This window comes from Heterocephalus glaber, unplaced genomic scaffold (genome assembly GCF_053883595.1).
Source record: "Heterocephalus glaber isolate CG9 unplaced genomic scaffold, H.glaber_assembly_v1.0 deba00001461, whole genome shotgun sequence".
Classification (NCBI taxonomy): domain Eukaryota; kingdom Metazoa; phylum Chordata; class Mammalia; order Rodentia; family Bathyergidae; genus Heterocephalus; species Heterocephalus glaber.
The window spans coordinates 6,920,337-6,947,654 of record NW_028258308.1 but is presented as its reverse complement, the minus strand read 5'-3'; the positions used below and the strand labels follow the sequence as shown (position 1 = coordinate 6,947,654).

At 33.3% G+C, this 27,318-nt stretch overlaps 1 protein-coding gene and 1 pseudogene across 1 annotated transcript in view; one reads left to right on the top strand and one right to left on the bottom strand.

The window, feature by feature from the left end:
• The window catches only part of Galntl6 (polypeptide N-acetylgalactosaminyltransferase like 6), a 1,152,292-nt gene that overhangs the window by 539,100 nt on the left and 585,874 nt on the right, over positions 1–27,318 (bottom strand). The window lies entirely within an intron of this gene.
• The window catches only part of LOC106010018 (mitochondrial calcium uniporter regulator 1 pseudogene), a 36,679-nt pseudogene continuing 11,158 nt past the window's right edge, over positions 1,798–27,318 (top strand).

The following is a 27,318-nucleotide window of genomic DNA, read 5'->3' as shown; positions in this document are numbered from 1 at the left end:
TCTTTTAAAACTACAATTGTGGCTGTAACTAGATATGACATGATACTGAGATAACATGAATATCTTCCCAAGTATAGACAACTCTAGTAATCTAAGAGACAGAAGGAGAGAGAGAGGAGAGAGAGAGGAACTACAGCTAGATGCATCAGCTGATCTAGATCATATTTGTTTATGTAGTCTGTGGCCACACAATCGGTAAATGGAATGAGTATCCAGGTATATTGCTGTCTTCCAGATAGATAATTTCTTGGAGAGAAATTCAGGGATGGTTGATTCCATGGAGAGCTAGACAGCATGTCTCTTTAACTGCATATTTAGCAATTTTTGTCAAAAGTATTTCTCCTTCAATCTGTTTTATAATAAAGTTTTCTTTCTCTTATCTCCCAATTCAAGATAGATTTTTACTGCTTCTTTGTATTTTACAAAGGCACTTTTTATATTTATTTAATTACACTTTAAGATTTGGGGATAGCTTTTACATTTTTACACTAGGTCTTTAAAAATCTTGGGAGGTAAGTTATAAAAATATTCTTTATGTTATATTTTGGATTAATAGATATTTGATAACTAAAGATTTTAAAAATAACCTTTAAAATTTTGAAGTAATTGTAGATTTACATGCATTTTAAGAAGTAATAGAGACCCATATACATTTTACTGCTTCCCCCAATGATAACATCTTTTCTAATTATAGTATAATATCAAAGCCAAAAAATAACCATTGATAAAATGCAATACCCTGATACAGTTTTCATCAGTTACATATGTACTCATTCCTCTGTTTGTGTGTATGTGTGTGCATATTTAGGCGATTTTATCTTATGTATAAATTCATGTGACCATTGTCATAGTCAAGATACAGAAAATTACATCACAAAGATTCCTTGCATAAAAGTCTTCCAGTGAATCCATTTTCCTTTAGATGACTCAAGTTTATCCTTCTTTGGCAGAGTTTGTAGGAAAATTGATGCACCTTCAGACCATAATGTTAAGTGAAATAACTTGGACACATGAGCTTAAATATTATATGGTTTCTGTTATATGAAAAAAGCATATGTTATGAAAGAAAAGATAGATATTGGGAAAAAAGAAAGGAAAAATGTATTATAATTCAGCATGGACAATGATTCTATGTGTACCTTGACTTAGTATAATTGTCCTACATGTTTTATATGTTCTCTCACCTCTTAATTTGATTTTCAACCTGTATGTATGATAATTAACTTTATAAGTTCTTATAAGATAAATAAATGAAAAAGAAAAAGGGCTGGGAGGATAGGGGAAAAGAAGGGAATTGAAATGTGCTGTGTATACGTACCAAACCCCTAGAGTGAATATAATCATTACTTACTGCAACATATACCAATAAAAGTAAGAAGAAAAAGTCTGCTGGCACTGAAGTTTTAACAATTTAGTGTAGAAACCTTGCTGCCATTTAAACCCCTTTAGTCTCGCCATGTGAAAAAAATAAAATTGTCTTAAATACTTTCTCTTGATAAATTAAGCACATTAGATAGTACTAAACTCTTTGCTTCAATTATCAAATATGATGTAAGAAATACATAAATGGGATATTCTATTTACTGCTATTTTTGCCACATTCCATTGTGTTTTTTTATTTTCTGAAGTTCCAAGCCTTTTTTTCTATTATTTTCTCTAGCCATTCTTGACTAGATTATATATATATGTTTGCTAAATCTATTTATCTATTGATCTTCCAAGAATGTATTTATTTCCCTTTGATTTTTAAGGTTACTTTTTCTAGATATAGAATCTACAGTTGACAGGTTTGTTGTCATGGTTGTTCGAATACTTGAAAACTCTTGCATTGCTTCTTTCCAGTCTACGTGGTTTAAAGATGTGAAACTTGCACTGATGCTCTTCTGTAAAGTATGTGCCTTTTTTCCATTTGCACCTTTCAGGATTTTTTTCATCCTTCATTTTTAGAAGTCTAATTATGATGTGTCTTGGCATGAAATTCTTAGGATTGATTTTACTTGGAATTTATTCAGCTTCTTTAATCTGCAGGTTTATATCTTGTGGCTACATGTGAAATGTTTAGCTATTATTTCTTTAAATGGTTTTATTCTCTCTATCCTCTCCTCCTGTCATTATGATGACAAGAGCATTAGCTCTTTTGCTCTTTGCCCTAAGTGTATTTTCTGCTTTCTAACTGGGTGATTTGTTCTCAAGTTCACTGATTCTATCCCATCATTAATCTACTGCAATCTACTCCTTTCAGTGAGTTTTGAAATTGGGTTTTTGTATTCTTTTAAAAAACAGTTTCTATCTTTACTTTTAAAAAGCAGTTTCTATCTTTACTAACTTTAAAAAAGTTTTAAAAACTTTTTTGTTTTTAAAAATATTTCCTTTGTTTCTTCATAATTCTTTATTGTTAGTTGATGCATGGTTTATAAGTACTTTCAAATCTTTGCTGTATATTTTCAAATCCTAATTCATCTTGTTATCAGTATCCATTGATTTCCTTTTCTTATTTGAGTTATTTTCTTTATTCATGACATGATGGATGGTTTATAAAATTTTATCCTGAACATGTTGGATATTATAGAGTGAAATTTGGAATCATATTTGTTTCAGTCAACTCAAGGTTATTTAACCAAATTAGCCAACAAATATTTATTTATCACAGTTCTGGAGATTAGGAAATCCAAAATAAAGGTGCTGTCTGATTTGTTGCCTGGTGAGAGCTTTTCTCCTGATTTGCAGAGGGCTGCTTTCTTGCTGTATTCTCATATACTAGAAAGATCATCTCTCTTGTCTCTCACCAGGGAATTAATATCATCATGAGGGCTCTGTCTTTATGATTTAATTATCTTCTAAAGGATGATTTCTCATGATCAACACATTGGGGATTAGAACTTTAACATATGAATGGGGAGAGAGAGTGAGTTGGAAGCTTTCAGTTCACAGAAAAATTATTTGTTTTGGTGGTGCTAGAGATGAAATCCAGGAACTCATGCCTTCTAGGCAAATGCTTCACCACTGTCCTACACTCCCAGCTACACAGCAAAATGCAACCATTTTTTTAAGAAGTCTCATGACTGAGATATAGTCGGGGGAGCTGGCTGTGAGTGTTGAGCTCCCCAGGGGACACTGCCTAGGAGATTGTGGAGGAAGAAAGGCAGTGTTGAGCTCCCCCCTTTGCCCTGCTTCATCATCTGTGTTCAAGGGAGGTTTTCATGTCTTGAAAATAAGTCTGGTAAATGTACTTTATATTAAAACATTATTTTGTGTCATTTTAGAAGGTAGATGTAAATATTAAAAATTATAACAAAATAAGCATTATTGTTCCTAACAAAGTGAGAAGTTTATGAATACTTTTTCCATAAAATCTGGCTATTCTGTGTTGGAAAATTTAAGGTACATATTCTTTTTTTTTTCCCATTAAGTTTATTGGTACATTTTCAGTATAAAATACAGTTTACATACATCATTGGGATCTTGTACCTTTACATGAATATCTTGGCTCTTATTTTTTTCCCCTTCCCTTGCCCTCCCTTCACCCCCTCCACACTTCCCTATTTGCAAAGAGCTTGTTTCCATTTTTTTTCCTCTTTTCATATTTTTTCCTTTCCCTTTTTTCCCTTCCCCTACCCCTCCCAATTCCCCTGGCCTTTTAGACCTTTTCTTCCTGTTACATAATATCAGTTATACATTTTTAAAATTACAATACTAAGATCTAGGAGACATTACCACAGATTTTACAGAATTTAAAAGGATATAGAAAGCATATTATAAAAATCTGTTTTGAAATAAATTTGACAACTTCTAAGAAGTACCTTGGAAGACAAATTAATGAAACTAACTCTGGAGGAAATATAAAATTTGAATAGCTCCTATTAAAGAAAGTATATTCCTAGCTTGAAAACCTACCTATATGACAACAGCAGGCTCATAAACATTTTAACTGATAAATTATATCAAACAATTAAAGCAGAAAAAAGAAGGAACACTTCTCCCCTCATTTTAGGAACTCAACATTATGCTAAACCTAAAACTGGATAAAGATAATAGAAGAAAAAAGCATGAACATAGATAGAAATTTGTTTAATAAAACAAACTATTAGAAGTCAGATCTGGCAGTATGTAGAAAGTGGTTTTGTTATAGGGATGGCAGTGTTGGTTCAGCATTGGAAGATCCACCATCAAAAGTTATCATTTAAACAGAGGAAAGGAAAAAGCCATATGATCCTGTCAGTAGTTGGAGAAAAAGTATTGGACTAAATTCTACACCTGTTCATGGTAAAAGCTATCAAGAGACTAGAAGTAGAACAGAACCTTCTCAACAGATTAAAGACATGTACTCCATACTTCCAGCAAGAATGCCTTATATGAATGGAGAAGATGCAATGCATTCTCCTTAGGGTGGGGAACAAGGGCAGATATGCTTATTCTTTATCTGTCCATTAAACTTTGAAACCTAGTCCCCACCAAAATAGTCTGGCAACAAAATGACACAACTAAGATAGGATTGGCATGGCAGAAGCAAAATCTTTATATGTAGATGAAATGATCATCTACAGAGAAAATACTAAGAAATCTCTAGGAGCCCCTACAACTTGTACTTGAATTTAACAGGATTAGAAAACACAAGGTATATATAAAAATTCAGGTCTGTGTATACTTGCTATAAATGAAGAATTGGATATTGAAATTTAAAAGTTGTGTAGGAGTACAAAGGACCTAGCAAAGTTAAAAACAAAAACAAAAGCAAAATCAGTGTTGGAAGACGTTTAGTACCTAATTTTAAGACTTCTAAAGCTACAGTAATCAAGGCAGTGTTGGTGTAAGGAAAGACATTTAGATCATTTGAATAACATGGAGAATCTAGAAATAGAACCAAACATATATGGTCCACTGAGTTTTGAAAGATTATTTAACGTTAGCATTTTATAGAATATAAACTCAATTCAAGAGCCGAGGAAGAGAGAGTGTTTTCGGCAAATGGCACTAGAACAACTGGTATCTGTATATAAAAAATTAACCTCAACCCTTTTTTCCATACATGAAAATAACTTGAAGGGTTCTATGAGCCTAAATAAGAAAGCCTAAAAGTATGAAACATTAAGAAGAAATTATAAGGGAAAATATTTATGAATTCAAAGTAGGCAAGAACTACCTAGGATACAAAAAACATGATGTATAAAAGAAAAAAATTGATAAGTGGGATTCCATAAAAATTTAGAGCTTTAAATGACATCGTTGAAATGAAAAGTAGTCCTTAAACAGACCATATTTACAATGCATATAACCTATGAGCAGAATATATAAAGAATTCTTAGAGCTCATTAATAGACAACCCAATTAAAATGTAGTTGTAAGAAGAGGATAAATAGCCAGTATAGCACAAGGAATGGTGTGCAACTCTAGAATCAGAAAAATACTAATCAGTACAATAATAAGTTTGAATTATACACTCATTAGGGAGATGAAGTTAAAAGGTTTAAAAGCCTTGTCATGACTTTTTCTTTTTGTTGGATTCTCCCCCTTTGCATTTAATTTGTCATGCCCAATGGATTCATTCTGCTGAGTTTCCTGGGGTTGTGATCCTCAATATCTGTTCCTAGGATATTGTGTAAAATTCTTTGGAGTGCTGGTTTGGTATTCACTAAGTTCCTAAGGTGCTCTTTGTCATGAAAGTATCTTATTTCTCTATCAATTTTGAAAGATAGTTTTGCAGGGTACATCAATCTGGGTTGGAGGCTGTTTTCTTTTAGGGCTTGAAATACATCACTCCAAGCTCTTCTTGCCTTGAGGGTTTGCACTGAGAAGTCTGCTGTGATTCTGATGGGCTTTCCTTTGTATGATTTGTTTTTTTTCTCTCACTGCTTGTAGAATTTTGTTCTTCTGTTGGATTTCTGGAATCCTAACTATTAAATGCTTATGTGTAGATTTTTTTGATTAAGGCTAGCTGGAGTCCTATATGCCTCCCTTATCTGTATGTCAAGTTCTTTTCCCCTCCTTGGGAAGTTTTCTGCCATCACTTCTGTGAACAGTTTTTTTATGTCATCTGCACTCTCTTTTCTTTCTTCATTGACTCCAATCAGTCTTATGTTATTCTTCTTTGCATCGTCTAGCAGCTGCTGGATTGATTTCTTATGTTCCCTTACAATTTTAAAGCAATTTTTCTTTTCCTCCTCACTAATTGCAATCTTATCTGTTATATGTGAAATTCTATCCTCACATTGGTTCATTCTGCAGCGCAGATTTTCGATAGAGTTTTTAATCTCTTAGAAATCTGTTTGTACCTGTTTTATGGATTCCATTTGTTTCCTATGTTGGGATTCCATCATATTCCTCAGATCCTGTATTTTTTTAATCTATGCCCTCTCTAGATCTATTAATCATGTCTTGCACCATGAGCAAAATCTTTGCTGTTACCTGAGTAATTATTTCTGATTTCATTTTTCCCAGATCCTCTTTTGTTGCCAGTTCAGAGAGTCCAGGTGGTTGAGTATCAGATTGTTCCATCTCTTTTCCCTTTGGGGTTGCTGTAAGTGATCTGGAAGTCTGTTTTTGAGGCTTGTTTATGTGTCTTCTCATTTCCAGGGTGGGGGTGCTTCTGGTGCCCAAGCCACTCACCTTCTCTGCCCTAGGGATGGCAGCAGGGGAGCTTCCTTCCAGGTTCTGGGATCAGCTCAGCTTCTCTGCCCTAGGAGCCTGAGATGGCAGTGGGGGAGCTTCCTTCCGGGTTCTGGGACCAGGTCACCTTCTCTGCCCTAGGAGCCTGGGATGGAGGTGGGGAGCTTCCTTAAGGTACATATTCTTTAAAATCTACTTATCATTAATTGATTAGGGAACTGACCTCAAAAATTGCAGGTTAGTCAATATGATTCCATTAAGCTACAATACCTCATATAATATAATTATGTAGTTTTCACCTTCATTTATTTTCTAACTTGCCAATTAACATGAATTTGTTAGTACTTTGCTTAGGAAATTTTAGGCCAAGTTTATCCTGAGAGTCAAAATAAAACCTGTATGTGTCATCTAATATTTTCACTCATTGATGGATATATTTATCTTTGTGATTTATAAAATCACTGAAGTATAAAATGAGAATTACTCAAAATAAGTATGTTTACATATTGCAAAGTATGAATTTCATAAGTTTAAGTCAGTTTTATAAATATATTTGTAAAACAACATAACTTTAAGATAAGCAGTTTACTTGAACTTGTGTAGATATTATTGAAACCAGAATAAGGCATAACATTCTTTAAAGTCTGATGAAAGTTTATCTTCATGAAAGCTTGTCTTCTAGCTCCTAGGAATAGAAGATACTTTCAAAACTTCTAGTATTTTCTTACTAAAATTATTGTTAGAACCCATGTCTTCCTATGCTATGAGTTTGTCATCATAAAGTAAGTAGATGGCAACTTAGAACATGGTAATTACTCTTTTCTTTGATGCTTCTCTGCATTTGATGACCAAAGAAGATCTAAAAATAATTACCAGAGTGACTCTTGAGCTTCATAGAAAAATAAAAAAATTAAGAAAGGAACTTCTAATATGCTTAGCATATCTTCTAATAGTCTTGAAATTTTGATATAAGTGTTTATTAAACAGGATACAGAGCCGATATTCTATTGGGTTCTTGGAAGAGGCTGATCAGGAATCTAGCAATAGGATTTATATTCTAAGTCAGGCATTGTGGACAAAGCATAAAAATCCATGGTAGGTATGACAGATTAAGAAATAAATTATATAATTTGTCAAAGTTTGTCTTGTATTCGATGCATCAAAGGATCACCAAACATACTAAATCATAGCCTACAGGGTTGGATCTAGCATCTGCATTTTTAACAAAATTAGGTAATTTTAATGCAAAAAAGTGTTTGCCTCATTTTTAAATAACGTAATAAGTATATATTTAACTTTATAAATATGACAGTGGAAACATTATATAATTTCAAGAGTTAAGGTAAAAGTATATAACCAAATATTTGTTCTTTATTAATCTATTCTTCACTGAATTAATCATAAATCTTTCACATTTATTCCATAGTTTCTATGGTACTCTCTCTTTAAGGGTCAACCCATAAATGAATCTGCAGCTTTCATAATATCCTGTAGAGACAATTTAGGAAGGTGGATTGAAAACTGCTTTATTTTTTAGCCTAGATGTTGTGTTTTGGAAGGTCACTGTGATTTTGCAGTGTATTTTCAAATTATAATTTCAAATAAAACAAATTGAACATGCTATGAGAATTATTTTTGATAAATAGAATTCTAATTCTGGAAGGAATCATTTGATCTAGACCTGCAGTTTTGCACATGAAGGCTGAAACTTGGGTATTGCTGTTTTCCAAATGCCTTAGAGCAAAGCAGTGCCGGAGATGGGATTTAGACATAAGTCTGAAACAGAAAAATTAAGTAGTGTAGGGAGTGTGGGATAAATCACACAATACAGTAGTTCACTGGAGGAAGAGGACTGGAGAGTCTGAGGTTACAAGGCAAAAAGATGCAGTGGTGGGAAGAGAGAGTAGGAGAGAGGATTTGGTAGCTCTAAACAAGAATACACTTGTATTTATTGAACTGGAAAGTCTATTGTAGACGGGCTGACAATAAGCCTATTTTAGATACTGATTACGCCTCTTCTCTTCAACCAGAGATGTGTCCAGGTAGAATAACATTATTATCCTGTAGACTTCCCTCCAAGCAATCATCCTATTGGTACTTGAAATTTTTCCTTGAATCTTTTTTATAGCTTTCTCAATGATTTATCTATTTTATTACTGTATTTATATCACCTTTTGCCTATATTATATTCTTGATTTCTGATCATGCCTCTAGCATGTAAGCATGCTTAATCTGCAATAAATTAAAATCTGTCAGTCTGCACTTTGATTTCTCTCCTTCTCTTCAGTTTCATAAGAGACCTCTGAACTCTTCCCATGTTACTGTAGGGACAGTTAGGGAGGAACAGGCAGTGCAGGGCATGACCTGGGTGGCAAGCATAATAGAGATAACTGCATGCTTCCCATGACACAGTGTATGGGAGGAGGCTGCCCTCTGTGAGACCTTTGCATACTTTTGCCATGTGCCTGCAGATCCTGTGAGTCTTGACTCACCCTAGAAACAAAGGCTAAGACCCTGATTGTACCAATCAATTAAATAGTTATTTTTAGAAAATCAGCTTACCCCTATTAATATGGGCAGGGCAAAGACACTACATTGAGAAGCTCATCTCCCGAGCTTCTCCCTGCCATGCATTTCACTGTTTGGGAGTCCTCGCTTCTGCCTTATTATTAATAACTCTCTGCTTCAGATTGTTTTTGTTTTCTGAGTGTCTTCTTCTGTGCTTGGGATGACCAGACTTCTCCGCACTTCGGGGAAGCCCCAGCTTTCCATTTTGGGAATTTTGTAGAGAAAGAACCTGAGAAGTGGGAGTCACATCACAGGAGAGCCCTAGGCCCCCAGTCCCCCTTGCTGACCTAATAGTGTTTACTCCCCAGATGCCAAACTACCTGATTCCTCCATGGGGTGTTGAGTGAGCGTGCATGAAGTGAATGCTGAAGAAAAGAGTTAGTTAATCATCTCAGTAACTTGTTATCACAACATATAAAATAATTATATTACTATACACAAAATATAGTTATTTTGTTCTGTGAAATAAAAGATAACTTAAATATTTCTCTCCTAAATAGCTGTGTTAGGAAAATATAGTGGTAAATATATATGACAAAAACAAAAAGAGACCTAAATTTTAACATTTTTTATTAATTATATTGGTAAATTTAAGGTATAGAATATAATGACACTCATCATTCGAAATTTGCACTTTACAGAATCCATCTTGGTTCTTATTTTTTCCCCATTGCCCTGCCCTCCCTTCAACCCCTCCACCTCTCTCTATCTACAAAGACTTTGTTTTTCTCATATTAGTTCCATTCCCTTCTTTCTTTTAATTGGGAAAAAATTTTGAGACAAAAAGAGAGACTTTTGAAGTTGTCCAAATAATAAATTCAATCTTAATAAGAGACCACATCTTCAGGAAATCTGAGTTTGGAAGAGAAGGGTGAGAGGGAAAACAGCTTTATTCTGAGAATCTGTATTTTAACTGAGAACTCACTGACTAAAAAAAGTTATTAAGACCTTTAGTATAGATTCTAAAATCAGTGCAATGATGTTTTATAAACAGGAAGTATTTCTTATCAAAAGGCACCATCAAACCCATTGTCTAATTAGCTGGACTGGCTAATAAGTCCCTTCTGAGAGAGGCACATGAGCCCATTTCAGAAAATTTTCTCACAGATCAGTTAAAGTTATAAATAATCTCTAGCCATCTATCACATTTTTCTCACCAAAGTTAAGTGCTGGAAATATTGGTTAGCCAGTTATCACTTCAGGAAATAATTTGTAACCTTTGCAAAGGAAAACTTGGTTGTGCAATGTAATCATCCTTCTAAGTAAAATATTTGTTCACTTTACAGACACAACCTTTCTCTGACATAAAAGTAATCACTTTTAGGTTTTTCCTTAGCCAAGGTTCAAGGTAAAGTCCTTTAAACTTTTTAAGGTGTTGTTTCTATTAAAGGCAATGACTTATTGTCACTCCAAAATTATTATTACATTTGAGTTAGTAGGAGTCAAACAAATGTCCAGATATAATATCTACATTTTAATAACTCAAACCTGCTATTAAGAAATCTTTATGTTTACCAGATTCTTATAGAGAATGTTATTGAATACCCCTATAGTGGGTCTCGATCTCCTGTGAAATGATATGATGCAAGCCGAGAAAGAGAAAGACAGAGAACAAAGACACACTTGAGAGAAGAAGCTGAGTCTTGGGTTGATCTAAACTGCTCTGGGCAGCAGAGACAAAAGGTACCAAGGACATCTTTATTCATTAGTACATGCCTGGGAAGGAGAAGGGGAGCTGGGAAGCCCTCAGGACACCTGCTGAGAGCAGTTCTCATAGGCAGAACTGTAAAAGGAGGCCACTAGAGTATTTTTGCTGAAGAGAACAAACAGTTAATTTAGAGGGGAAGAATTTAGTTGCAGTCAAGTTGATCTTGGCTGGAAGTGAACTTAGCCTTGCCTTGTTATGGACTAGGAGTTAAGTCTTGGCAGCAGGGATTAGCAAAGGAGCAATACTAGCCCAACTCTGCTATCTGACATGCCCATTTGAGTCACATAAATTTTGGTCGGACTTCTAAGATAATACAGCCAAATTATGGAACATAGGGGAAGTGCTACAGGACATTGGTCTGGGCAAAGAGTTTTAGGGTTAGAACTCCAAAAGAATGGGTAACAAAAATAAAAAATTGACAAATGAGATTAGGAAACTAAAAGGTTTTTGCATAGCAAAGAACATGATCAATAAAGTAAAGCAACATCCTGCAAGATAGTAGAAAAATTTGTAAAATGTGCATCTGACAAGAGTCTAAACAGAATATGCAAGAATCACAAAAACTCTATAGCAAAATATCTCAAGAAATTCTATTAAAAATGGGGAAAAGTATTGGATAGGTACTTCTCAAAATAAAACATAAAAATGGGCAACAGTATACATTCAAACATTTCCTTATCATCTGTAGTAGTCATATTAAAATTGCATTTAATTTTTAACTAATTATCTCAAGCCAAACAGTACCTTCAGACAAAAGCTCTTGTGTCTATGTCTCTTAATTCCCACAAGTCTCTGACTAAATTATTTCTTTATGTGTAAGGAAGCAGCATCTTTATCATCATCATTACCACTTTTCACATGTCTAACACATATTTGTGTGAAGCAGTAAGTTTTGGTAAAATGAATTGGGTTGTACTCCTTAAGATACAGCTGCTTTACCCTACCATAACTTTTATCTTATCAAATAGGATTAAACCCCAAATATATTAAACACTTAGTATATCTCAAATAATGTGTTAAAGATTTTGTGCATTACTTCTTTCAAGAAGTGTAGTGTAAAAGACAGTTTAGGTAGCTTATGAATAGGCAGCTAGCTAGAGAAAGGGCCTGAGATAGAGCTGGATAATCAGTCACCTTAATTAAAATTAAAGTGAGAATAGTCAGTAAAACTATGACTTTGATCAAGAAAGTCTTCAGGTAACATGAAATATAACCCCTCCCTACTAAGGCAGTTATAGCCTCTCCCTACTAAATTTCTGAGTTTTGAGAAATCTAAGAGTGCAAAAGAACACGTTTTTCTTTAAATCTCAGTTTCCTTTAAACTCTGCATGCTGTTGACTAGTTTAGACAGCTGGAGTTCTAATTGGTCATTTAAAACCCACAGAGCTACATGTAATAAGTGGTCACTGAACAAACAATTCCCATGTTCTACTTATCCATAAAAGTTCTAAACATAGGAGTACATGGAACCCCATTTTTCCACAACCCCTCTTGGGTACTCACAAGGAACTATTTTTATTCTTGCTTCTAATAAACATTTTTTTCATTAAGTTTATTGGCAGACTTTAGGTATACAATACAGTTACATTCATCATTGGGATCTTGTGCCTTTACATGATGTATCTTGGTTCTTATTTTTTCCCCATTCCCCTGCCCTCCCTTCAATCCCCTCCTCCCTTCCCTATTTACAAAGACTTTGTTTCCATTTTTTCATATTTTTTCTTTTCCCTTCTTTCCTTTCCCCTACCCTTCCCACTTCCCCTACTCCTTTAGACCTTTTCTTCCTATTTCACAATATCAATTATTCCTTTTTGATCCTTATTTATACTTTTAGTTTTTCACACCAGAGAAACTATTTGGTATTTACATATGTGTGTCCTATTTATTTCACTTAAGAGTATGGCATCAACGTGTATCCATTTAGCTATAAATGTCTTTAGTTTCTCCTTCTTTATAGCTGAGTAGTACTTCATTTTATAAAAAACCCCACATCTTCTTTATCCAGTCTCCAGTTTATTTGGCTGTTTCCAAGTGCAATAAACATTTTTTACACTTCATCGTTTTGTCCGTGATTTCATTCTTCAACTTTATGAGGCAAATAGCTTGGGTTGTGTGGAAAAAATTGTGGTATTAACACTTCCTTTTTTAGGACTGGGGACTGTGTACAGTGTACAGTAAGGTGGAAATCAGGTAAAAACACAAAATATTCACCTTAAAGGTAAAACTCTGAACTCCTACACTATAGTGTAGCATAGGTTAGATTTCTTTATTTTACAATAAAACATTTTTTCTTACCACCTTTCAAGTTTGAGAAGTCAATTGAAATGTTTCTTCACATTGTCAGCATTATCCAAATTAAAAAATGACATTTAAGAAGACTGTATGTGTCATGATTCAAATCTTTCTCTCAGTGACTGTGTAGCTAAAATAAAATCCAAAATGAGTTGGATTGTGAAATTGATAGAAATCTTAGTTGTCATACATCAAATCTGCTTTCAAATTTTTCTCTTCACAGAAAATTTGATTATTGTCTTTCATTTTAAAGTAATGTTAAAATATACAGTTAGATAAAATACATATAAAAATAAACATTATAGTAATGGATTCCATATATTGGAGATCCACATAAAATACATTCAATAAAAATGTTTTTCTAGTTAAAGTAAACAAATAAGCAATTTGTTATTAATTTAATATAAACATTATTAACTTGATGGTTATTAACCTAAGCATTATCGAAAAGCTATATAAGGGGATCATTGGAATGTTTTATAGGTGAATATACCATCTTTTTGTTTCCTTATTATTATAACCTTAGAGCCTAGTATAGTACCTGACATATTATAATCACTCAATAGATATTTGTGGAATAAATGAATGAAATAAATTTCTGTATTTTATCATAAAAAAATCCTACTTACAGTTTGAGTGAGAATGCTCTAATACTGAAGTGCTTGCACTAGTTTATAGGTATTTATCTTTCAATTTCAATATTTCCTTTGAGGAACAAAAATCTCTTCACCATATTGCCTCTGTAATCACTTTTGATATTACTACAAGTATTGATGTAAACCCTTGCCCTAAATAATTTTCAGGCAGTTGAAATAGGAATGAGATTTTTTTAAAAAAAGTTTTTAATGTTACAAATAGCAAAAGCAAAATATATTCAGTGCTTTAAGCCTCATTCTTTCATTCTTGAAGCTTCTTTTATCTCTTTATCAGCAGCTTCTCTCTGTGGACCCATTGCTCACAAATCTATGGCTAAAGATCAATTTTTCTGATACATTTCATACTCCACATAGCAGGCAGAAGGCATTCCCTTCTGATCCAGAAATCCCTCTCCTGGTCGCAGAAATTTTTATTACTCAAATTATCATCATTTTACATTATTTGGATAGCAGTGTTACCTAGTCCACGTTACACCAACTGATCTGTTGTTTGAAACTGCAATTATTACAAAATGTAATTATATGCATTTTACATCATTATTTACCTCCTCCCTCATTTTTACTCATTAAATAAATTATTAAAAATAAGCAAGAAATAAACAGAAGAGTAAAAAATCAATAATTCATAAATTTTATTTGCATAGTTTAAATTGATGGCAATGAAGTTAAAATTTTAAATTATATTTAAATGATAATTCATCTTAAATAATAGCTTGATCATTAGTGGGAAAACATTAAAGTAGCCTATAATGTCTATATTAGATTTTGCCTAGCTAATATTAACATCTATCACTGTTTTCTTACATGTAAACTCAGTAACAGCAGCTTAGCTAATTTCTCACAAGGCAGTTATTTTTGACAATGTAAAATTCATGCTCCATGGGGCACAGGACTATTCTTGTCATGGTCACTGAGTAATTCGTAGACTCTATAATGTCTGGCACATGGGAGAAAAGTGCTTCCCAAATAAATGAACGAGCTATTGAAGTCCTTAGAAGGCAGTCTCCAGGCATTTCACTTTGTTGTACAATTTCACTCTTTCAGAAAACATTCAAAGGTGGATTTTGTAAGTTTCTCCAAAGTCATTGAACTCTGCCTGGGACAGATTCCTAGATTTGTTTCTCTAAATTTCAATTTTCTTATCAATAAAATGATTAATTATGGCCTGAGATTTAGCTCAGTTGTGCTCCAGCTGCCTTGTAAGTGCAAGGTCCTGAGTTCGATCACAGGTACAAAAAAAAAAAAAAAGATTGATTATGGTATACCACAGAATATATTGTTTTAAAATTAAATGAAATAATCAATTTGTGAATTTCATTGTAACCTAGAAGGTAGAATTTTAGTATATTCAGCATGGCTGTTAGTTTTATAGGTATTATTTAACTTTTTTATGGGAATGCTTTTTTAAAATTTTTATTTTATTGGTACATTTTAGATATACAATATAATTACATTCATCATTGGAAGTCTGCACCTTTACATAATCTCTCTTGGTTATTAGTTTTCCCCCTTCCCTTGCCCTCCCTTCAACCTCTCCATCCCTCCCTATTTACAAAGACTTTGTTTTCATTTTTTCATTTTCTCATATTAATTCCATTCCCTTCTTTCCTTTCCTCTACCCCTCCCACTTCCCCTTCCCCTTTGCCCAAGGACTAAAAGGTATAGTAGATAATGTGAAATAGGTATTATTTAACTTGTGAACTCAGAAGGAGGTAGAATTGAATATCTGAATCTAGTGGTTCCTCTGTTAATAATAGTCATTGGCAATTCATTAAGTTCTTGAGCCCTCCAGAAACTAATATGTAACATGAGGAATTTGAAAAAGACAATTATGAAATACTCTGTGATACTTCAGGGCCTTAAAATGAAGCAAATTTCTTCTATTAATTTAATATTACAAGTTCTTTCATAGACCAATTTCAAGTATGAATTGAAAAGTTAATTGTCCTTTTCCATTCTTTTTCCAGACTCAGGAAAAATCAAGACCTTGAGGTTTTTTTTTCTTTCTTTAATCATGCATTGTAACATCACAACTAGCTATGTATGTAAACACAAAAGACTTTAGTTCAAACTTCAAATTATTTCATTTTTAGTTCAACTTAAATAGACTATTTTTTCTGATGCTGCTTCAGTCTTTCTCAGTGGGAAACCACAAAGTTTATATATTATTCATCCATTTAAAAACCTTGAGGAAAGACCCTGTGGATATTGTTCAGTAATTGGTCTCTAGATGCTGCAGGTAGGAAACTGTCTCAAAGTCCCAAGAACACAATTCCATCTGTTTTAACTAGTTGCATATGTTGGAAGCAATAGCAGGCTGCTTGCCCACATACTTACTCCTTTCCTTCAGTACCTAATTGTTTTGTATCAAAATGCAGCATGGTAAAATATATGTAAATGAGTACACTAGCATCTTGCAAACGTGGTAATTACTATACTATTTAATGAAAATACAGTATAACCAAATGTTCCAATCACACAACAGTGATATTAGCAGTTAAATGAACAGTAGTTTTATTTATTTATTTTTAAATTTTTTTATTTTTTTTATTTTTTATTTTTTTTTTAGTTTTAATTCTCTATAAAACATATTCCTGGTTGAATAGCAAGTAGAGTATGAGATAGTCATGAGACTTAATCCCAGTTTATACACTTAGAATTTCTACAGCAACAAAGAATGCACAAAATAATAGAAATTGAAATTAATGCAGTTATTAATTTCTAATGTCTTTCTTATGAAAGAGATTATCCTATTTGTTGCTCTGTGTATATATGGACAAATATAATATATATTCATAACTATGTAACTCCATCCATACATCTGCCTTATCTACCTATTCATGCAACCACTATACAAACAACATATGTAACGTACATATTTATGTATACAAAGGTATTAATTATTTTCAAATGAAGTAACAACTCCAAAATTCTAAAGTTTATATTTTCTTCAAATATTACTTATAATTACACTTTGTTTAGGTGTTTGTTAATTTGTGTGTGTGTGTGTGTGTGTGTGTGTGTGTGTTTGGATATGCTTTTATGACTTAGTAGTATTTTTAATCATTTGTGGGAACTATACTATTGAGGTGAGACAAGCGGATATTTTTCTCTGTATGAATTTTGAGAGAAAATTGTAGCAACACTGCCACTGAGATTCTTAATTAGAAAGGAAGAGAATGCATCCTGGAGAGTTAAGAGATGAGGAAACTATTGGATATAATAAGTTTTGCTTGAGTGTAAAGGTTGTGAGATGGCATTATGGCATTTCACAGCTTATTTTCAAGCTCTTTACTATCAATGTGATTCCATTAGTTTGAGTAGAGGAATGATAAGGGACTGTAAATGTTCAGAAATATCAGTCTTTCTAAGTCATATCATAAACGTACTATGTTGTGGAGTAGAGTCCTTCTTTTTGCCTTCCATCCACAGAGCTGGTAACCGCTTCCACAGAACTATCTTCACCTCAATTGTGGGATGTTTGCTTATTGGTTCTAATGGCTTTAAAATCTATCAGAAATTCTTTGACTTCCTATCAGAAGGTAGGGTCTATGTCCCCTCTCCTTAAATTAAATCCAAATTAGCTTGTGATTGCTCCAAGCAACAAAGTATAAGATATTGATGCTACTTAATTGCAGAGGTTAAAAAAATAAAGGGCATGTGGCTTTTTTTCTAGTTTCCTAGGGCAATTTACATGTGTATCCCTGAGCTGCCAAAGTGGATGTCTGACTACACTCATGTGCTCCAGCTAACACCCAGCAACTCTTGGATATATGTGTAAAAATATCTGTACATGAATTCAGCCTCCAATCATCGTCTACCCCCACTCTGACATAATTTTCCCAAATGAAGCCTCTTCCATCATGCAGCAGAGAAAAGCTCTCCCTATTGAGGCCTGTCTGAATTCCTGATCCATAAAACCCAGGAATATAACAAAATAATGTACAGGGTGGCTCCTCATGTAAGAGTAGTAGACAGAATGTATCTCAGTCTTTGTTTTAATGAGATGTGTATTTTTTGTCTCTGAGAAGATAAAATGAGTCCATTTGCTAAAGTAATTCCTGCAATATGTGAGTGAGATAGATACATTAAGGAGGTTTCTTCTGCCTTTCCTTCTGTACCTCTACCTGTAGTTTTTAGATTCCAAATGCACATTCTCATGAAAACTTTGAGAATAAAACAATGTTTTTCTATAGCACTCGAAATAGTACTTAAGGGTTAGAATTTGGTGATACTCAAAGACCAAATGCACACACATGATAGTTTGTTCTGTTTGTTCTCTCTTATATGTTTTCAAATCATTCTATGGGAACAACTAATTCTCCTAAGACTTAGGATGAGAGTAGTATGATCACATAGGGCTGAGATATGAACACTTCCAGGTAACTGTGATCTTATATATAATCGTTATATTTGTTACTTGTGGCTTTCATCTTCAATTTCTTTTATTAAAATTGTACTTACTTATGAGGTACACTGTGATTATATAATGCATGTATACAAAGCATAATGATCAAATCAGGGTAATCAGCATTTCTACCTCCTTAAACATTTATCATTTCTCTATGTTGAATACTTCCAAATTCCTCTTTTCAAGTACTTTACAGAATATATAATAAAATTTTATAAATTATAATCACCTTGCTGTGTGGTGGAGTACTAGAACCTTCTCCTGTCTAATTACTGTATATTTTGTTACCCATTATCTAATCTCTTTCTATCTGCTTTCCTTCCTACCCTTCCTAGCCTTTAGGGACTACTATTTTATTTTCTATTTTGAAATCAACTTTTTAATATAATGACTAATATTACATTTATTCTTTATTCACTGGGGAATGAGCTGTCACAAAGCAGGTCAATGCAAAAGAAAAGTGTGAAGAACTTTATTCATTTCCATTATTCCATTTGCATTTATTGTTGTTTTTTTCCCCTAGGTACATGAATCATTTCAAGTACTCCTGACCTTTTATCTGAGAATTTATTACTCATCCCAGACTCAACTTCTCAGGTTTTCAGTTGGACTTTGCTTCTCAGTATGGAGTGTCAGATTTTCAGTAAATTAGAAATACATCAATGAGATTATATACATTTTTGAATATTTATAGAAATAGATGTTTTTTACATTTTGTCAATCTATGGAGAAACTTGCATTTGAATGGATTGTTTTAGACAACTTGAAACAAGTATTTTTTTCTGGACTGGGGTATTCTGTTTACACATCCACCTCTTGAATTTAAGAAAGTTCAGTCTACTTGGCTAAATGTACAATTGTTTTTGAAAGGAAACATTGAGCCATCTGCTTTTTATGCATAAGATCATCTCAGCAGGTCCTTACCAAGAAGGCAGAAAGATACTATTAAAGGAAAGATTATGCACAACAGAGGAAACATGGGTAGAGTACTTAAGCTGTTTTGAATACAAAATCAGTCTAGCAGATAGGAAAAGAAACTCAGGCTTGTCTACAAGCTCATCATAATGGCGATCTAGGCTGAAACTGGAGGCAATCTTGTGTTTATACAATGACAGGGTCTGAAGATACTGGCATTTATGAACATCTCTAATGTCCTGTCTTATCCTAACACTTAGGACAGAAAAATTGGTAGTGATTTGAAAGAACTTGGAAAAATGATGTGGAGGAGTGATATCAGTGTGACTTCTGCATTTCATATTTATACCTAATCACATCTTATCCAATATTTCCCACATATTTTCTTTTTCTAGGAATCTTAATAAATTATCTGAGGGCTAAGAAGAGATTCCAATAGCTCTTCCTTGATTATTCCATCTCTTAATTCTTAGGTTCCCTGTTTTCTATCGTCTTCAAGTCAATCATTTTGTGTGCTGACCTATACAAATGGAACAAAGTGATTGTACATATTAGCTAATTTTCCCATTGTTGTTAGGAGCCTTTTCTCTATTTCCCACAAACCAAAGTAAAGCACAGAAAACATACTAAAATATTTCAGCCTGTACAAGACTGAAGTCTCCAGAGAAACACATATCTTCACTGTTTTAAAGTGAGCAATTCAGATCCTGCTTGGTACTTAGTAAGTGTTGCAAAACATTTATTTAAAAATTGAAATTAACCCTAGTCAACAGTGATAAACTAGAGGATTGACGAGCCTCCATAGATATTTTTCTATGTTCTTCACATGGGAATTAGCCTGTTGTGCAGTAGACACACTAACATAGGCCTTCGGTCAATACCACTTTTTGTTTAAAAACATTTCTTTACTACATAAAAACATTTAGAAGGAATTCTGACATGATTTAAAAAAGTATACAGTTTCAAGATATAAAGAAAAAAATGTTAATATTGAACAATGTCCCAGGACATACTGGTTTTGCCAATTTTCCTTTGGGGGACACATTTTACCATTAATGTCAACTTATTTATCACAGAAGGTAAACTATATTTTTCCTAGTAGTTAATTTTCACAGATATTGCAGTAATGTAATAAATATTTGATCAAATAATCAAAATTGCTTTGCAATTGAGGAATAATTTGTGGGATAAACCTCTGAGTAGATCACTCAGTAGTTTTGAGACCCTTTTGTTCAAAAATACATGTTACATTTTACCAGGTACACATGTACATTTAGGTCTAAAACATATTGTCACCCCAAAGGCTTATATGTTCAAGGGCTTTTGGAAGGTGATTGGCTTGTGGTGGGTGCTAAGCTCATCAGTAGATTAGTCCATTGATGGAATTAATATCTGAATGCGCTGTTAGAAGGTGGGGCCTGCATGGAGTAAATGGGTCACTGGAAATTCATCTTTGAAGGGTGTATCCATTCTCATACCCTTCACCCTCTCTGGCTCTTTATCTCTTTCTTTGATTCCTGGCTGCAGTGAGTTGAGCTGTTTCCATCTGCCAGACCTTTCTGCTATGATGTTTTTGTCTTGGAACTAGCCAATTATGGACTGAAACTTCTGAAACTATGAGCCAAAATAAACGTTTTCTTTTCTAAGATAAACATGTCAGGCGTTTGGTCTCAACAATGAAAAGTTTGCATATATACATTCAGATGTTTGTTCAAATAATACTAAGGAACATTATGTAAAGTGCACTTTTATTTTACCCTAGTATTTAATTTTTTTAAAAGGCTGATCATAAATCACAAAGTTAACTGATGATTATGACCCACAATTTTTAAAACACTCTTCTTTTTTATTTTTGTACTTTAAATATTGCAAAAACACTAGCTGTTAAAGAGAGTGAGCATGAAGTACGAATTACCAAAAATAAAACAAAATGGATGGGGAGGGTAGGTGTGATGCAACAACCCGAAGTTATGTTACTGTTTTAAATAGAGCAAATTATATTTCCTATTTTCTATATTTCCACTCTATGTATTCTGTTAAGTAAAAATATCAGTGAAATAAAATCAATTCCATATCTTTTCCAGTTACACAATTTTCATATTAAAATTCAGATTCTTTTTATAGCAGCAATTAATTTTAAAGATAATTTCATTAATGAAACAACTTTTAAGAAAGACTATCAATAAAATTTTATATGAAAAAATCTGTAAAGTATAATTATACTTTTCCTACAAAACAAGATATTACTGAATTTTATTTCTAATTGTGTCACTAAGTTAAAAAGAAAAGAAAATATATGCCTCTGTTTCATTCAGTGTAAACTGAGAATAATAATCCTTACCATTTTTTAAAAAGGGATAACATATTCAATCTCACTCATTAGAGAAAGCTTTACTAGAAATGTTTGCTTCTTTGTATGGTGCACTTAATAAGATGCTATTGCTACTGACATTTCAACAACCCATTCTAGGTAACATAAAATCAATTCTGAGTCACCTTCTCATCACTGTCAATTACTCAGCAATGTTGGAAAAATCACTAAATAATAATCAACCAGTGTTTCTAAGTAGTGTTTTCGGTCAATAGCACACCATTAATCATTCTCTAAATACACTTCCTGTTCCACTCTTACCTTTACTATCATTTCAAATAGGTACTGTTTATCTCAGAAAAATAGATCACAACCAAATAATTAGATTACATTATCCTAAAATCTAGGCACTAGTTTTTGTCAAAATGAAGGCAAATACTTTTGGGCCTAATGTATGAAGTATGAGTATTTCTAATCCTATGAAAGGCTATCTAAAATCTTCCGGACAATATATCACAAATCAATCACAACTGTGTATTAAATTAAACAATATGAAAAAAGAAAGTTTTACAAAACAAGAGATGTGCTTTCCTCTTTTGTACTCTAAATGAGTATATTTTCTCAGGGTTATCATTGAAATAATTTTCATCTTTTTTCTTCCTCAGGGTAAACCTCTATACCTAGGACTAATCTTTGCCTTCTGAACTCTAAATTTATATTGTTTACTGTCCTTTGAGATGTTCAGTTAAGAATTCTGCTGTCCCTTACATTATCTATATCTTCATATTCTAATTAATTGATTTTATTTACTCTTTTAGTCTCAAAAGCTCATTTCTTCTAAGATCTCACTTTCATTTGATGTATCCCCACATTGCTTATTGCACATGGTAGATTTCATTTCTTTCTGTCTTTCCACTCTTTTTCTCAAATGCCAAGTATTTCTCACATCTTTCTTTGCCTTTTCAGTCACTGAACTTATCTGCTCAAGACCTTACATCCTTTAACAATTAAACCCTGACTCTATTCCACATTTCTTGGACTGCACTTCTGTTATTTTTCAGTTTTTGTCAATGCATATATTTCTGTCCCATGGGTTTTTCTATCAAGAAGTGAAAGTCATTGTTTGGGAAAAATTTCCAACTGCTCATTTATAATTTACTGAATTGCAAAGGCTTCCACAAAGGCCCATTTATGGTGGACTCTATATATCAGCTCATATTTTCTTTCCACTATTGTTTTACTGTATTCCCAAGTTAGATTATATACCAGTCTTCTATTGCCAATTCTTGCATTCCTCCTGATTTTATTTTAATGTATCTATGTTTTGGAAAATCATAACCCATTCATGAAATTTTAGCTCTCCTTCAAAAACTATTTCATGAAGTGTCTCCAGATCCCTACACTTATCTCTCTTTTTAAAACCATCCCTAGTGGCTTGAAGAATATAAACTTGAAGGAGTACACCATGAATTTTGCAATTCCTTTGAATCTAAGACAATATTTAATTAGTAAATCCCTACATAACAGTTTGTATGAAAGTGGTGCATTATCCACATGCATAAATATTTGTCATTTCTTTTCTTATTAATTTTATTGGTACATTTTAGGTATTCAATATAATGACATTTATCATTGGAAATTTGCACCTTTACATAATCTCTCTTGGTTATTATTTTTCCCCATTCCCCTGCCCTCTCTTCAACCCCTCCATCCCTCCCTATTTACAAAGACTTTGTTTCCATTTTTTCATTTCCTCATATTAATTCCATTCCCTTCTTTTCTTTCCCCTACCTCTCCCACTTCCCCTTCCCCTTTGCCCCCTTTCTTCCTATTTTGCATTATCTATTATACGTTTTAGTCCTATTTACACATCACTTCCCAATTACATTCTGAAATGTTTTAAATATATTAACTAATTTAATCCTCACAACTACCTCATGAGACAGTACAGGAATCTCTATTTTACAAGGGAGGAAAGTTTGTAATAGAAATTATAAATAAAAATGGAAATGATCTCTTCAGACCTTTATAAATACATCTTTCAATTAGTGTTTACTGAATAAATTTTATTCTGGGTACTTTGCAGACACTTAAAATACCATAATGAACAAAATGGACAATACCTTTCATGAAGCTTACATATTTTTTTTTTTTTGGTACTGGGAATTGAACTTGGGACCTTGTGCTTGCAAGGCAGGTGGCAGAACCACTGAGCTAAATCCCCAGCAATTTTGACAGGAAAGATGAACAATAAAAGCATGATCAGATGAATAAGTGTAACTCATAAAATGTCAAACTATCATATGTTGAGGACATTCAAATGATCAAAAAGTCTAAAATTTAAATCTTAAGTGTCAAGAATTTAATGTATATAATTTGAGGGTATTTTTCTGTATCTTGTACAATCTTTTTTGTCTTGTCCTACTTTCCCGAAGGTAGATAAATGCATTCAAGTCTTTGCTAAACATCTTCTTTGTATTACTACACCCTGCAATATGATGTTGTTACTCTTCCCATCTATTTGTGGAGCGTATTTTCCCATCTTTGTACCTAAATTGAATTGTAACTTGTTTTGGCCAACGGCAAGGAAAAAACATCAATGTGCTAGTTACAAGAGTCTAGGCTAAAATGCATCATGTGCTTAAATTCTTCCTCATGCACCTCTTCTTAGGTGAGGTGCTGGAGGAGATGAGAATGTATGGGCTAATGTGCCGATATAATGCAAAGCCAACCTGGGCTCCAGCTAGCCACTCTCCTGGAATATGAAAGAATCAGCTACACTAGCAAACTGCATTCCTGACCCCCATCTGACAAGAGATAGAAGAGTGAACCAAGTGAAAAGCAGAAATGTTGGCTGACTAACCAAAAATACTCAAAAATTGCATACATATTGTTATAAGCCCCTGGGCTTTGACATGATTAATTATACAACAGCTGCTAACTAATACTCCCTATAAAATCACTAGTGATTTAAGACATGGCTTCCGTTTTACTTACCTGTGTTTATTTGTGTAATCCCTAGCACATTGCCTTTTACTTAGTAAATAATATCTCAATTGATTTTAGCTATTAAACAATTTGGCTACATGTTTAATAAAAAGCTTTATAAAAAACACTGTCTTTCAGACTCAAGAAGTCAGAGTCTATTAGTTAGAGAGGCCACTAAGGAGGCCATGAGGAATGATTAAATAAGTTAATCAGCAATTCTCTGCCCAGGATGGTCAGCAGATAATGAAAGTGAGCACCTTGCTACGAATTCCTTTCTCTAGTGCATGTACTTCTGATAAAAGACTCAGTAAAACAATATTTACAGATCGAATAGTTTTATGAAACTTTATGGAGCTTGATACCTACAACAAAATCCTACTTGTTTATAAAAGGTATATAAATACTTCATAACTGAACTCTAATAATATTTAAATTTCTTAGCTGCATTTTATTCAAGTGAGTTATACAATGAACACATGTAGAAGTGAGGAAAGCTTATTCTAAGGGCATCTGTCTCTTGTCTGATGGACTCCACAGGTAGGTGTTCTTTGCGTGAAGACCATGCTGCTACCCAACAGGTAGCCATTAACCTTCAGGTCATTATCTTTTGGCCTAGAACAAGAAGTCATAGAAATAGAAATAGACCTTTGTTTCCACTGAGACTGTGCATGTTTTCCTTTTCTTTACTGCCTATTCTCTTTCTAGGATAGAAAGTTTGATCAGAAAAACCATCTCTGATTTCTTACATTGGTGAAAAGCTCAAATGTCCCTCCTTTTACATACAATTGACTTTTATTTTATTTAAAAAAATTATCTATCTATCTATCTATCTATCTATCTATCTATCTATCTATTTATTTATTTATTTTTGGTACCGGGCATCAAACTCGGGGCCTTGCACTTGCGAGGCTGGGGGCCGAACCACTGAGCTAAATCTCCAGCCCCATACAATTGATTTTTAGAGAGACTCAGTTTACAACAAATGTCCACATTGAAGTTAATAAAAGAATAGTAAACTCTCTTGTTTTCCTAGATGGTGAAAAAGAAATGAAAGTGTGGAATCTGGCCTTTCCTGAAGTCTGCTTCTCTGGAAGCAGACAGAGTTGAGCAATAAGGAAGGAGGGACGACACTAACCAATTATTTATTCTTTCACTATTTTCCAAGTTATGTTGCTTCTGTGTGACTTTACAAATCAAGGAGAATAACCAAATTCAATTACCTCAAAATTATCTCCTACAAATTCCTTTCTGATATTATCCTAGAATTTGTTTTCTCTTTTACTTTTTATATATAGGCAGGTCTCCCAATGTTAGCCTCCTACTTTGCCTTACTTTATGTAATATTCTTTGGAATTTTCTTTTTCTGCCTTTTCTGTTTGACACACACACATTCTTTCAAGTCTCTTAAGCCATGTTTATATTTTATCCACATAGTTAAAAGGAATGACATAACATTATTTTATAAATATTAAACAACAGATATTTTAATATTTGGGACTTAATGCCTTGCCACTCAGGTCATACAGCAGTATTTTCATATTTTCTCCTAATGGGAAGTCTAAGCACACATTTGCTCCTTGGGTGACCATCTCAAATACCAATCTAGTTTTTGCTTTAAGGCATCAATTTCGGGGTGAGTTGTTCATCTATCCATTTGAGATATACAGGACACTACCATGCTGCTTGGTCATGATGACCAGGATATTTAGAAGTGACAAAAACATCTTATGGGGTGTTTTAGAAATGAATTTATCAGTACATGTAAAGAAGTTTCTTTCTAACATAGATGGCTTCCAGCTTGGACTACAGATCACATATATATTTTTGAACATTTATGTATATTCTATGGGCCAAATATTTATGCTTCTCTCAAAAAACCTCTGTTCTCCAATGTAGTATCAGAAAATGAGCCCTTTTGGAGGTGGTTGGGTCCTGAAGGTGGAGCTCTCATGAACAGGATTAATGTCTTTATCAAACACTTTCATGGGGCTTTCTGGTTCCTTCCTCCATGTGAGGCCACAGAAGAAAAATAGCATCTGTGAACCAGATAGTAGACCTTTACCAGGGGACTCTGTCAGCTTCTTGATCTGAAACTTCCCAGGCTTTGGAACAGTAAGAAACATCTATTGTGTGTAAGCTACCCAGTTTGTGGCATTCTGATATAACAGCTAAAATGGACTAAGTATATTCTATGCTGAATTCCCAATTATACCTCACATTGAAGAGATGCAGCCTATGGACCGACTGCTGTTGCAAAGCTGTCCTTGCAACTCTTAATACGGCAGTTATATCTTTAATTCATTGAAAACTCTTCATAGTGTCTGGGTGCAAATAAACTTCACAAAAGAAAAATTGATATTAAAGTATATTTTTACAAAACAATCTGTTTATGAAATAACCACAAGATTTACTTGAGCACATTACCCAAAAGCTTTAAACATAACCTAATCTGAGTACATCTTTGTTCAGAGCCAACTCAACTTTCATTTTTGCTAATGGCTGACTGTGTTCTAAATATACAGGGGATCTGAAATTCTAAATCCAAGGTTATATTAGATTTTAAAAAATCCTCATGAAACAAATTACTAAGAATGTATAAATATATTTCTGTTTTCAAGTTGAAAATGCAGAATATATAAACTTTACACACTATAGTTTATGAACTTCTGGAAAAATGCCTGCCTGTTTGCCTCTTTGGATGTCCAGGACTGCATCTGTCAACTGAAATATTAATGCTTTTATGTTGTCACACCTGTGTCTTACTGAACTACTTCACCTGAGAAATTAAAACTTTAAATGTAGGAGGGAATGATGAGATAATTTTTATGATCTGATCATATCTTAAAGAATGTCTAAGTCATAATAC